General features: G+C 39.8%; 1 protein-coding gene across 2 annotated transcripts in view; it reads right to left on the minus strand.

Annotated features, from left to right (window-relative positions):
- Positions 1-10,625, minus strand: part of SLC35E2B (solute carrier family 35 member E2B) — a 96,523-nt gene extending 85,898 nt beyond the window's left edge. For both annotated transcript variants that reach the window (XM_073602930.1, XM_073602931.1), the window contains exon 1: positions 10,330-10,625. The gene's annotated coding sequence lies outside the window, so the exon portion shown is untranslated. The remainder of the gene's footprint in view (positions 1-10,329) is intronic.
- Positions 10,626-10,890: the final 265 nt, after the last annotated feature.

The following is a 10,890-nucleotide window of genomic DNA, read 5'->3' on the forward strand; positions in this document are numbered from 1 at the left end:
TTTTTTGCTTAGAATAAAGATCACAATTCTCGCCACGTAACATTTTTCACTATATACAAAAAGAATTGGGCTAACTTTACTGTTTAGTTTTTTTTTTAATTCATTGAAGTGTATTTTTTCCCCAAAAATTGCATTTAAAAGATCGCTGCGCAAATACTGTGTGACATAAAATATGACAACAATCGCCATTTTATTCTCTAGGGTCTCTGCTAAAAATATAATGTTTGGGGGTTCCAAGTAATTTTCCAGCAAAAAATACAGATTTTAACTTTGTAAGAAACAAGTGTCAGAAAAAGGTTTCGTTTTTAAATGGTTAACTTGCCCTCGTCTACACACCGAAGTTCATTCCTTTGATCTAAGAACAAAGTTACAATGTTTATAGTTATCTACTAGCACAGACAATGATGTGAAAATCTTGGCAGGCTGCCCTTTTTTTTCTTTGGACAGCTGAGTGCGCAGAGAACTCTCTGCACTTGTTATATGAATGAAGCAGGAAATTCTGCATAGAGATCGCGAGGAGGGTTGAATCGAGATCACGATTTTTTTAAACAATTAATCGTGCAGCTCTAATACAACTTATAACATCCAAGTGAAAGCTATAATATGTCAGAATTTTTTTTTTTTTTTTTTTTAATTCAAAAACAGAATCACTGGAGTTGGAAAAAGGATCAACCCCCCTAATGTCAGTATTTTGTTGAACCACATTTTGCTTTAATTACCACCTTAAAACTTCATACACACGATCGGATTTTACAACGGGAAATGTGTGATGACAGGCTGTTGGCGGAAAATCCGAAAATTGCTGTCGGATTTTCCGCGGACAAATGATGGATAGCAGGTTTTAAAATTTTCCGCAGACAAATGTCTGTTGCCGGATTTTCCGAGCGTGTGTACACAAGTCCGTCGGACAAAAGTCCAAAGTACAAACACGCATACTCAAAAGCAAGGACGAGCCAGAAGCGGTCGGCCTTGTAAACTAGCGTTCGTAATGGAGAATTAACATTCGTGATGTGGCAAATTATGAAATCTCGAAATGCAGCGCACAATTCACTTCTTCTTTAACCACTTCAGCCCCGGAGGATTTGGCAGCAGAATGACCGGGCCAATTTTTGCGATTCGGCACTGCGACGCTTTAATTGACAGATGCGCGGTCGTGCAACGTTGTACCCAAACAAAATTGATGTCCTTTTTTTCCCATAAATAGAGCTTTCTTTTGGTGGTATTTGATCATCTCTGCGATTTTTATTTTTTGCGCTATAAACAAAAAAAGAGCAACGATTTTGAAAAAAAAAAAACAATTTTTACTTTTTGCTGTAATAAATATCCCCCCCAAAATATATAAAAAACATTTTTTTTCCTCAGTTTAGGCCGATATGTATTATTCTACATATTTTGGTAAAAAAAAAAAAAAAAAAAAAAAAAAAAAAAAAAAAACGCAATAAGCGTATATTGAATGGTTTGCGCAAAATTTATAGCGTCTACAAAATATGGGATATTTTTATGGCATTTTTATTATTAGTAATGGCGGCGATCTGCGATTTTTATTGTGACTGCGACATTATGGCGGACACATTGCACATTTTTACACTATTTTGAGACCATTGTCATTTATACAGCGATCAGTGCGATAAAAATGCATCGATTACTGTGTAAATGACACTGGCAGTGAAGGGGTTAAGTGTGTCCTAGGGAGTGATTCTAACTGTAAGGGGGCTTGACTTGAACACACAGGACAGTGATCACTGCTCTCGATGACAGAGAGCAGTGGATCACTGCCCTGTCACTAGGCAGAACGGGGAATGCTTTGTTTACAAATGCATCTCCCCGTGACACGATCGCCGGGAGACATCAAGTCCGTGGGACCAGCGGGAGCAATCACGAAGCACGCGACGGGGGCGCGCGCTGGCGGGAAATTCAAAGGGACGTACAAGTACGCCCATTTGCCCAGCCCTGCCATTCTGCCGACGTAAATGTACATGCGGTGGTCGGCAAGAGGTTAATGGAATAATAATAAAGCTGCTTTGCTGATGATACTGATGGAGTTATTGCAAACAAATTTTCAAAGGCTTTTTCTTTTCTAGTGATATCAAGAATAATTAATCATTTTTATTTTTTTTTGGGCAAGTTACCACAACACCATTATCCCCTAGTTTTTAAGATCAAAAGATACAACTGTGTTGGTGTTCCTTGTTAATTTTACATTGTATTTTTTTTTATGTAACTGCTTACTCCCAAACTGTCACTTGAAGTAAAACACATAGCTAAGTATTATTCTCCACAATTTTTTTATTGTGCAGTAAAAAAAGAAAACAAATAAAAATTAGACATCTATGCATCCAAAAATATAACAAATAAAATCATTATTATTCAACCAAAAAATAAAATAAAAGCCTCACGCATGTGTCCTGCTTCTTAATATAGGGGTCAACAATGCAAAGAGTTGGTGAAAGCAGGGGTCCGTCATCCGGAGATAATTCTGAAAATCATCTGGATTATTCTCCTGGAGCTCCCGCAGCAAAGGCATATGACATAACTGTTCACGATTAATAAAACAACCTTTTTGGTCCAAGAACTCCTCCTCCTCCTGTTCATGGACTGGACTTGGTTCAAAGCAATAACTCCAAGGCCAATAATAAATAACACATTATCTCACACGTCTTCGGACAAAAGTCAGAGATTTTGTCTGTGGAAAATCCCATTGTGTGTACGAGGCTTGAGAAGAAAAATTAAGGGGGAGAGAGAAGCCCTGGGAAAGGGCAAGTGCCACGTATGTGGGACTTCAACTAGCTATGGTCGATTATAGACCTCGTCTGTATGAGGCAGAGACGGGAAGGAGTAACTGAGTGCAGTTTTTAAACATCAATCCAGAAATGGCTCTCTAGTGGCAAGTGCACCTGTTAACGTCCAATAACTGAGATTGTTTCATTAACAAACACTGTGTACGCATCCAATCCAAAGCAGCTCTGTACCATATGATTTCTGCAATGACCAATCACAGTAATCACATTATAAAAAAACAGTGCAGCGCTTACATCTGTGAGCCCTCCCCTTCCTCTAACAAGGGAGGAGGGGGAGAGAGAAGGAACCAATGAATGATTCATTAGATCCAATCAGTGGCTGCAGCAACAGCAACCACCACTGTAGTGAAAAGTTTTTTTTAACCCTTTCACCCCTCATAATCTGATCCCCTGTGTCTCTGCAGTGATCTGCATATTTACTCCTTCACCTTTCTATAGTAAAAAAATGAAATTACTATTATTACTAATACTAGTTATTAAATACCACCAAAAGAAAGCTCCATCAGTCAAAAAAAAAAAAAGACAAAATTAATTTGGGCAAAATGTTGCATGACCAAGTTCACAGCACTGAAAAATGAAAAATATTTTGGTAGTAAAGGGTTATTACAGCCTGGCAATAAAGTGGTTAATAGATTATTGTGTGCAGTCCCTGGAGGGCAGAACTGGAGTGTGGAGAGGAGGTGGCAGTACAAAGATCCCATCAGTTCACTGCTGGCTAGAATACTGATAGGAGCTCATCACTATATGCTGCTTCTCCTCTCACTGTCCAGTCACAGGTTGAGGCAGGTCCAAGATAACCTGGGCTCAGAGGACTTGGTTTAAATGATGCTGCCCAGAAAACAGAGGACATCCAGCAGCAGGAAAAAAAAATACTGCAAGGGTATTATCTGAATTGGACAGTGAAATATTGCAACAAGAGCTTTTGTTTTATTTCCCTTGAGAAAAGGGAAAATATACTGCTTTACAATTATGCTGCTATGACAGTAATTGTTTTTCATTAATTTATGTTTGAGTGGATATTCTCTATGAATATTGGGAGATCCTTGGGGACATACACTCACATCCTAGCCATGCCTGCCCACTAGTTATGCTCTGTTGGGCCTGGGTTTTTCTTGCCTCCTCAGCTCCCGAGCTGGGCACTTATTGCTGCCGCCTCTGGGTATTCAGCATCTGGTAATATGACCTAGCGGTTGGTAAGTATGGGGCCTTGTGCCTCAGACCCCTTTGACCATTTGTCACAATACTGTCACTGTGCAGATACCCATTTGGTTTTTCATACTTTTTTTTACAAATGTAATACACACAAGCTTACCTCTGATGAAGCGAGCACGGTCTTGCGAAAAGCGTAGGGTGACTTTCTATGCCACGTATATAGATATGTACATCTATACGTGTATTGATACTGGTTTACACTGTATGTATCAGTTGACCGACGTGCTGTTCATGTATGACAATTTTTAAGAAACTTTAAAACTGTATTTACGTGTCATGTGACGGTCTAATCGCATTCACCCCATTTAAAGTCCCGGGGCAACTTTTTGTGTTTTGTTATATTATCTTTAACCACTTCCAGCCCAAGGACGTCATATGACGTCCTGGATTTTGAGTGGGGATATCCGAATGATGCCTGCAGTTACAGGCATCATTCAGATATCATCTTTTACAGCTGGCGATTCTGTGCACCGTAAGAACAATCGTATTGGCAGTTCAGCCGATTGATCATTCTTACAGGCAGTGGGAGGGGACAACTCCCCCTCCCACCACCCTCCCGTGCTTCTACCAACTCGAGCCGGAGAAGGAATCCGCCACCGCCGGACATTGTTCATAGAGCTTTCCGGTGACCAGATGGTCCCCAGTCATCTCTATGGCCTTCGGAGGCCCGGGCAAGACGTTATGACGTTATGTCCGGGCCGGTGGAAGTAAAATAATACCGGGGACGGATATTTTTTTTATCTCGGTCTTTCCACCCAGAAGGAGAGATGTGGGATCTTCTAGACCCCACATCTCTCCATAAAGAGGGCCTGTCACACACTATTCCTATTACAAAGGATGTTTACTAGTGACCTAAAAAATAAAAATTTTAAGAGAAAGTGTAAAAATAAAAGTAAAACAATAAAAAAACATTTAAAAGCGCCCCCCTTCCTTGCGTACTTGCGCATAGAAGCGAACACATACATATCACACATGTGAGGCATTGCAGCGTGCGTTAGAGCAAGAGTAACAATTCTAGCCCAAGACCTCCTATCACAATGGATGGGCTACAAGAAAATGGCAGCGATTGGTGACTATTTTTATCTATTTTGGGGAAATGTGGGCAGCTGATTTTAGTTTTATTGTATGTATGGTGATTTAGGTTATTTTAGGTTTAGTGTGGCAGCTCACAAGGTTTTCATTTATTAGCCCAAGACCTCCCCTGTAACTCTAAACTGGTAACATGTAAAAAAAAAAATTTAAAGCACCAAGGTTTGGCGCCATTGCATGAGTGTGCACAATTTTAAAGTGTGACATGTTAGGTACCTATTTACTCAGCATAACATCATCTTTCACATTATACAAAAAAAAAATAAATTGGGCTAACTTGTTTGTTTTTTTTTTTATTAATTCATGAAACAGTTTTTTTTTCCAAAAAACACGAGTTTGAAAAATTGGTGTGCAAATACCGTGTGACAACCCCCATTTTTTTCCCTAGAGTCTCTGCTAAAAAAACATATATAATGTTTGGGGGTTCAGAGTAATTTTCTAGCAAAAAATACTGATTTAAACTTGTAAACAAAAAGTTCCAGAATAGGCCCGGTATGGAAGTGGTTAAAAGGGCTAATTATTTTTATCTTGTTATTTCCAGCTCTGCTTTACCTGGTGCAAGAAACATAAAAGTAGCAAAGATCCCCAACGTTTTAGAGACACTCTGCCTCCTTCCTTGCCTATTGCCCATGTATTTGGCTAAAGCCTGCCAAGATACAGAGTAATGAAGAGCACCAATCTGCTCGTCTCCTCAATTGGATTAGGATTTCATTTATATAAATAAAGTACTCTATAAGAAAAAAAATGCCCTGTGGACAAAGGTGGAAAAAAAGTATACATAAGCAAGGAAAGCAAAACAATGAATGATTTTCTAATATTTGCAGGGCTCTATTTACCAGGCAGGTGGAACTGGCAGATGAAAATCTTGTTGGTTTACAATGTGAACTCTAACAAATCAAAGTACATTTGGCATAACCCAATGAGGACAAACTGCAGGCGTTATCATACACAAGGGCTGATAGCAGATAGGTAGACAACTGTCATTTCAGGAACAACCCCATTCAAAACTGTTGGAGTCCATTTTAGTATATGCATACCAAAATTCACACATGTGTAATATGTGGTTTTCAGCACCGAGAACAATGACAGTTTTTAGTTAAGACGTGTCCAGTGTTAATTTTGTCGACCAAAACATTTTAGTTGACTAAATGAATATTATTTTAGTTGACTAAAACTAAAAACAATTGAGATGACTAAAATATGACTAAAACTAAAATGGCATTTTAGTCAAAAGACTAAGACTAAAACTAAATTGAAATTTGACTTCAAAATGAACACTGGTCTGTAGTGCATGTTCATACCACAATACCTTAAATAATATATGAGATTTTTCACTACAGCAGTAAATAATGAGTTTGGAAATTGTAGAGAAATGTTAACTAATGCATTACAATTTAATTACACCCATTAGATTTTAGATGACTAAACTGAGTTTTAGTCAACTAAAATGTACTTGAGATTTTAGTCGACTAAATTCGACTAAAATAATTGCAGAAGACTAAAATGGGACTAATGCCATTTTAGTCCTAAGACTAAAACTAAATTGAAATTTGCTGCCAAAATTAACACTGGACGTGTCTGAGGCCAAATTTTGTTTTAATTTTGAATAGAGTATGGAATAGGTAAAACCCCTAGCAGAAAACTACTGACATCTATGTCACATTAGGGAGATTTCCCTTCACTTCCTGTTGGGTAGACACAACAGGACGCGAGAAGAAAACTATCCAATGTGAGGGAAATCCCATGTTAGTGACCAATGTGGGCATCTCTTTAGGGAAAAATTTTGGATTTTCTCTTATTGTCAGTCGCAGCGACAGTGGTCTCGTGTCTCTTCTGCCTGCTGTCAGTTTTTTAGGACAAACTGGGCTTACATTTTATCCCTGGATTTTTTTTTCCATTATCAAAAGAAAAACTGGCCCAAAACAAAAAAATTAAACAAAAAAAAAAAAAAAATTTCCTTTACATTTAGCTGAATATTTCTTGTTACTACCATAACCTACCACCAAAGAGCAACCCAAAATAAATTCTCCTGCTCCCAATGATCGCAGCAGTACCACATATGTTTATACCCATAGTACAGCCCATAAGCAATACTGTGCATATTGCTTTTTTTTTTTTTTTTTTTTATTCTACCTAAAACACACTGACTTACACTGATACTAATTTAACAACTTGAAGACCAGGCTTTTTCTGGCACGTTTTGTTTACAAGTTTAAATCCGTATATTTTTTTAGCAGAGACCCTAGGGAGAAAAAATGGCAATTGTTGCAATTTATTATGTCACACTGTACTTTACACCATCCCTTTATTTTTTTTTTTTTTTAAATCACATCCCTTGTAATGTGAACATCCCTTGTAATAGAAATAAGGATGACAGGTCCTCTTTATGGAGAGATTTGGGGTCAAAAAGACCCCAAATCTCTTCCTTGCCAAAAGATAAAGAACAAAAACAGATACGCATATATGCGGCCCTACGGAAAAAAAAAAACCCAGTCCAGTGAGGCCACATATATGCATACTGTCAGCGTCAAGGTGCGGTGCGATTGAAGCCATACAAAATGAATGCTCAATCGCACCACAGAGAATGCGGTGCGATTCCTGTCCGAATCACATGCTGTTCCCCGCACCGCACTAGTGTGATAGAAGGTTGAGACTTTAGTTCTACTTTAAATGGGAACTAAATCCTCCTACCCTTTTCAGCCAAGAAAACTGCCATCTTAGCCTCTGTTTGATCTGCAGCTGCCATGATGCTGCACATGTGATCAGTTATAACTCCAGCCATTTGATGGTTTGACAGCTTGCTTGTGAGCAGAACCAATGTGACAGTTATGAAACTGCTTTTCTGAAACTGTTAAATCAATTGGTTCTGCTTTAAATGGACAGTTTGGTCTGTTAAAGGAAGTTGAAAAATAACAAACTTGCCGGATCATTAGGTGAAAAAACTAAAAATAGAAACGAACATCTATACTCCCCTTTCCTCCACCGGTCCCTGTCCCTTGAAGTGGTTGTAAACCCTTACTTATACCCAGTGCAGGGACTATCCTCTCCTCAAGTGATACACAGAGATTAAACAAATCCTCCTACATAAGTTGCTCCTGTTTATCTGCAGTCTTCTCTTCATGCGTTCAAAGTTCAGCATTTGTGTGACAGTTCAGAAAAAAGGGGGCGGAGAGCTGAAGTCACACTCTGCAGAGCTCAGTGAGGAGAACTCTGACAGCTGATTGGAGGGAAGGGACACACCCCCCTTCACACAGCACACAGGAAGAGAGCTGAGGCTGTCAATCAGCTGAAGGTCACTCACATTTTTTTTTTCTTGGTGTCAGGAAAACTTGTCAGAAGTGATTCATACTGATAGCAGAGGAATGAAACAGCAGACAGAAATGACACTTAGTGTCCTGGATTGAGACAAGTACACACTATAGAGGGATATGCTTTGTTCACATTTAATGTCTGAGGTTTACAACCACTTTAACTGACCAGCCCAGGATGACGTCATCCCAGCACGTGGGAGGGGGGGAAATCAGGCTGGTGCTGTAAGCTGACCTGTACATGCACGGCTCAGTTAACATGTTGGAGAACACTGAGAGCAGGCATGTAGATGCATCCTATTGCAGAAGAGACATTCAATGAAATAAAAAAGTCGACCTGCTTGCAATGAATAACAGGGCACTTTAGTTCTGCCTTAACCACTTGCTGTCCGCCCCATAGCAGTTTTACTGCTACAGGGTGGCAGCTGTGTGCCAGATCACTTATATATACACACACACACACACGTGATCCGCTCTCCCGGACAGGGGGCGCGCACGCACGCCGCTGGCGGCTCGTTCCTGCTGTGATCACACAACCTCCGATCATCCTGCAGAGAGAGAACGGCGGTCTGCCTATGTAAATAGGGCAGATGGCCGTTCTGATGGGAGGGAAGGCGTGGATCGTGTCTCTGCAAGGCAGGGACTAGAATCCATGTCATCCCCTAGTAAAAGCACCTCCCACACTGTAGTAAAACACTGGCTAGGCACAGTTAACCCTTTGATCCCGCAATGGTTAACCCCTTCTCAGCCAGTGTCATTAGTACAGTGACGGTGCATATTTTTGGCCCTGATCACTGTATTAGTGTCACTGGTTCCCACAAAGTGTCAATTAGTGTCAGAATGTCCACCACAATATCGCAGTCATGCTATAAGTCACGGTTCACTGTCATTACTAGTAAAAAAATAATTAAAAATAAAAATGAATAAAAACATCCCATAGTTTATAGGTGCTATAAATTTTACGCAAGCCGATCTATATATGCTTATTGGGATTTTTTTTTTATTATTACCAAAAACATGTAGCAAAATACATATTGGCCTAAATTGATGAAGAAACGTTTTCAATTTTTTTATTGGATATGTTTTATGACAGAAAGTAAAAATTAGTTTTTTGGTTTTTTTTTCAAAATTGTCATTTTTTTTGGTTCAAGGGCCAGTTCACACAACAGTACAACGTCGCATGACCGCGCAATTGTCAGTTAAAGTAACGCAGTGCCGTATCACAAAAAATGGCCTGGTCAGGAAGGGGGGAAGGGGGGTAAACCTTCCAGAGGTCAAGTGGTTAAGAACTGGTAAGCTGCGATATCATGGAGGGGGGGGGGGGGGATTTAGCAAAACTGCGAATCTGGAGCAGTTGTGCGTGGCAACCAATCAGCTGCTATCTTTCATTTTCTAAGCTTGACTGAACAAGTAGAAGATAAAAAGCTGATTGGTTGCCACGTGCAGCTGTTCTAGTTTTGATAAATATATATTACAATGCGCATATTTTTTCCTTCCTCTGAATGTATGTATTCGCTGCTTTTTTTGTTTTGTTAAAAAATAATAAAAACTGTTATTTGAAAAAAAAAAAGAAAAGAAATATATATTTTTGGGCGAGTATTGGGACGTCCCGTGCAGGGATTGGTGCCAATTCTAAGAAGTAAAACAAACTGATTTGCTGCAACATCACCAGCAAATGAACAACTAATAACTACATACATAATAACTAATAACTACATACATAATAACTCATAACTACATACATAATAACTCATAACTACATACATAATAACTCATAACTACATACATAATAACTAATACTACAAAGTGGAGATCTGACACGACTGTCCAGAGCCAGCACTGTGTACATTGTATACAAGCAGCTTGTGCCCTCATTTACACCACCATGGACACAGAGCACACGTCATACAACTACCCCTTACCTGTGTGCGGACAATGCCAGGCCTGCCTGTTCATACTAGGGTCAGGCTCCCCCGCATGTGTTGGGTGAGTTGGCAGTGGCCTAAGCCTGCTCCAGAAGCCGGGGACTTTCCTGGCTGCCGTACTCTCTCAGCTGCTGCGGCCTCACAACTAGAAAGAAGCCGGTCTTCGGAGAACAGATAAAAGAAAGCAGAGAGAGCTACATACACCGTCTAACCCTGTCCTCCATAGTCACATGACAAGCACACACCAATCAGAAAGATCACCCACTGACAACACGAGCCCGAGCACCAGGCTGCTGCCATAGACTCGCACTACAAACCTGACACCTAGTGGCAGACTTTAGGTATAGCACGCCCTCATGAAAACTTGGGTAAAACAATGAAGTCCACTTATAAATACGTCATGTGCTCTGCGACCTAAAGAGACCCTGTCACCAACTCAAAACAGTGCAAATAGAAGCACAGAAAAATAAACTGTTTGAAACGCTTACTTGTAGCACTTTCCCTTCCCATAAATGATTGTAAGTAGCTGCCAGGGGAGATGTGAAGGGGGATAGTATC

The sequence above is a fragment of the Aquarana catesbeiana genome, linkage group LG10, assembly GCF_042186555.1.
Source record: "Aquarana catesbeiana isolate 2022-GZ linkage group LG10, ASM4218655v1, whole genome shotgun sequence".
Classification (NCBI taxonomy): Eukaryota; Metazoa; Chordata; class Amphibia; order Anura; family Ranidae; genus Aquarana; species Aquarana catesbeiana.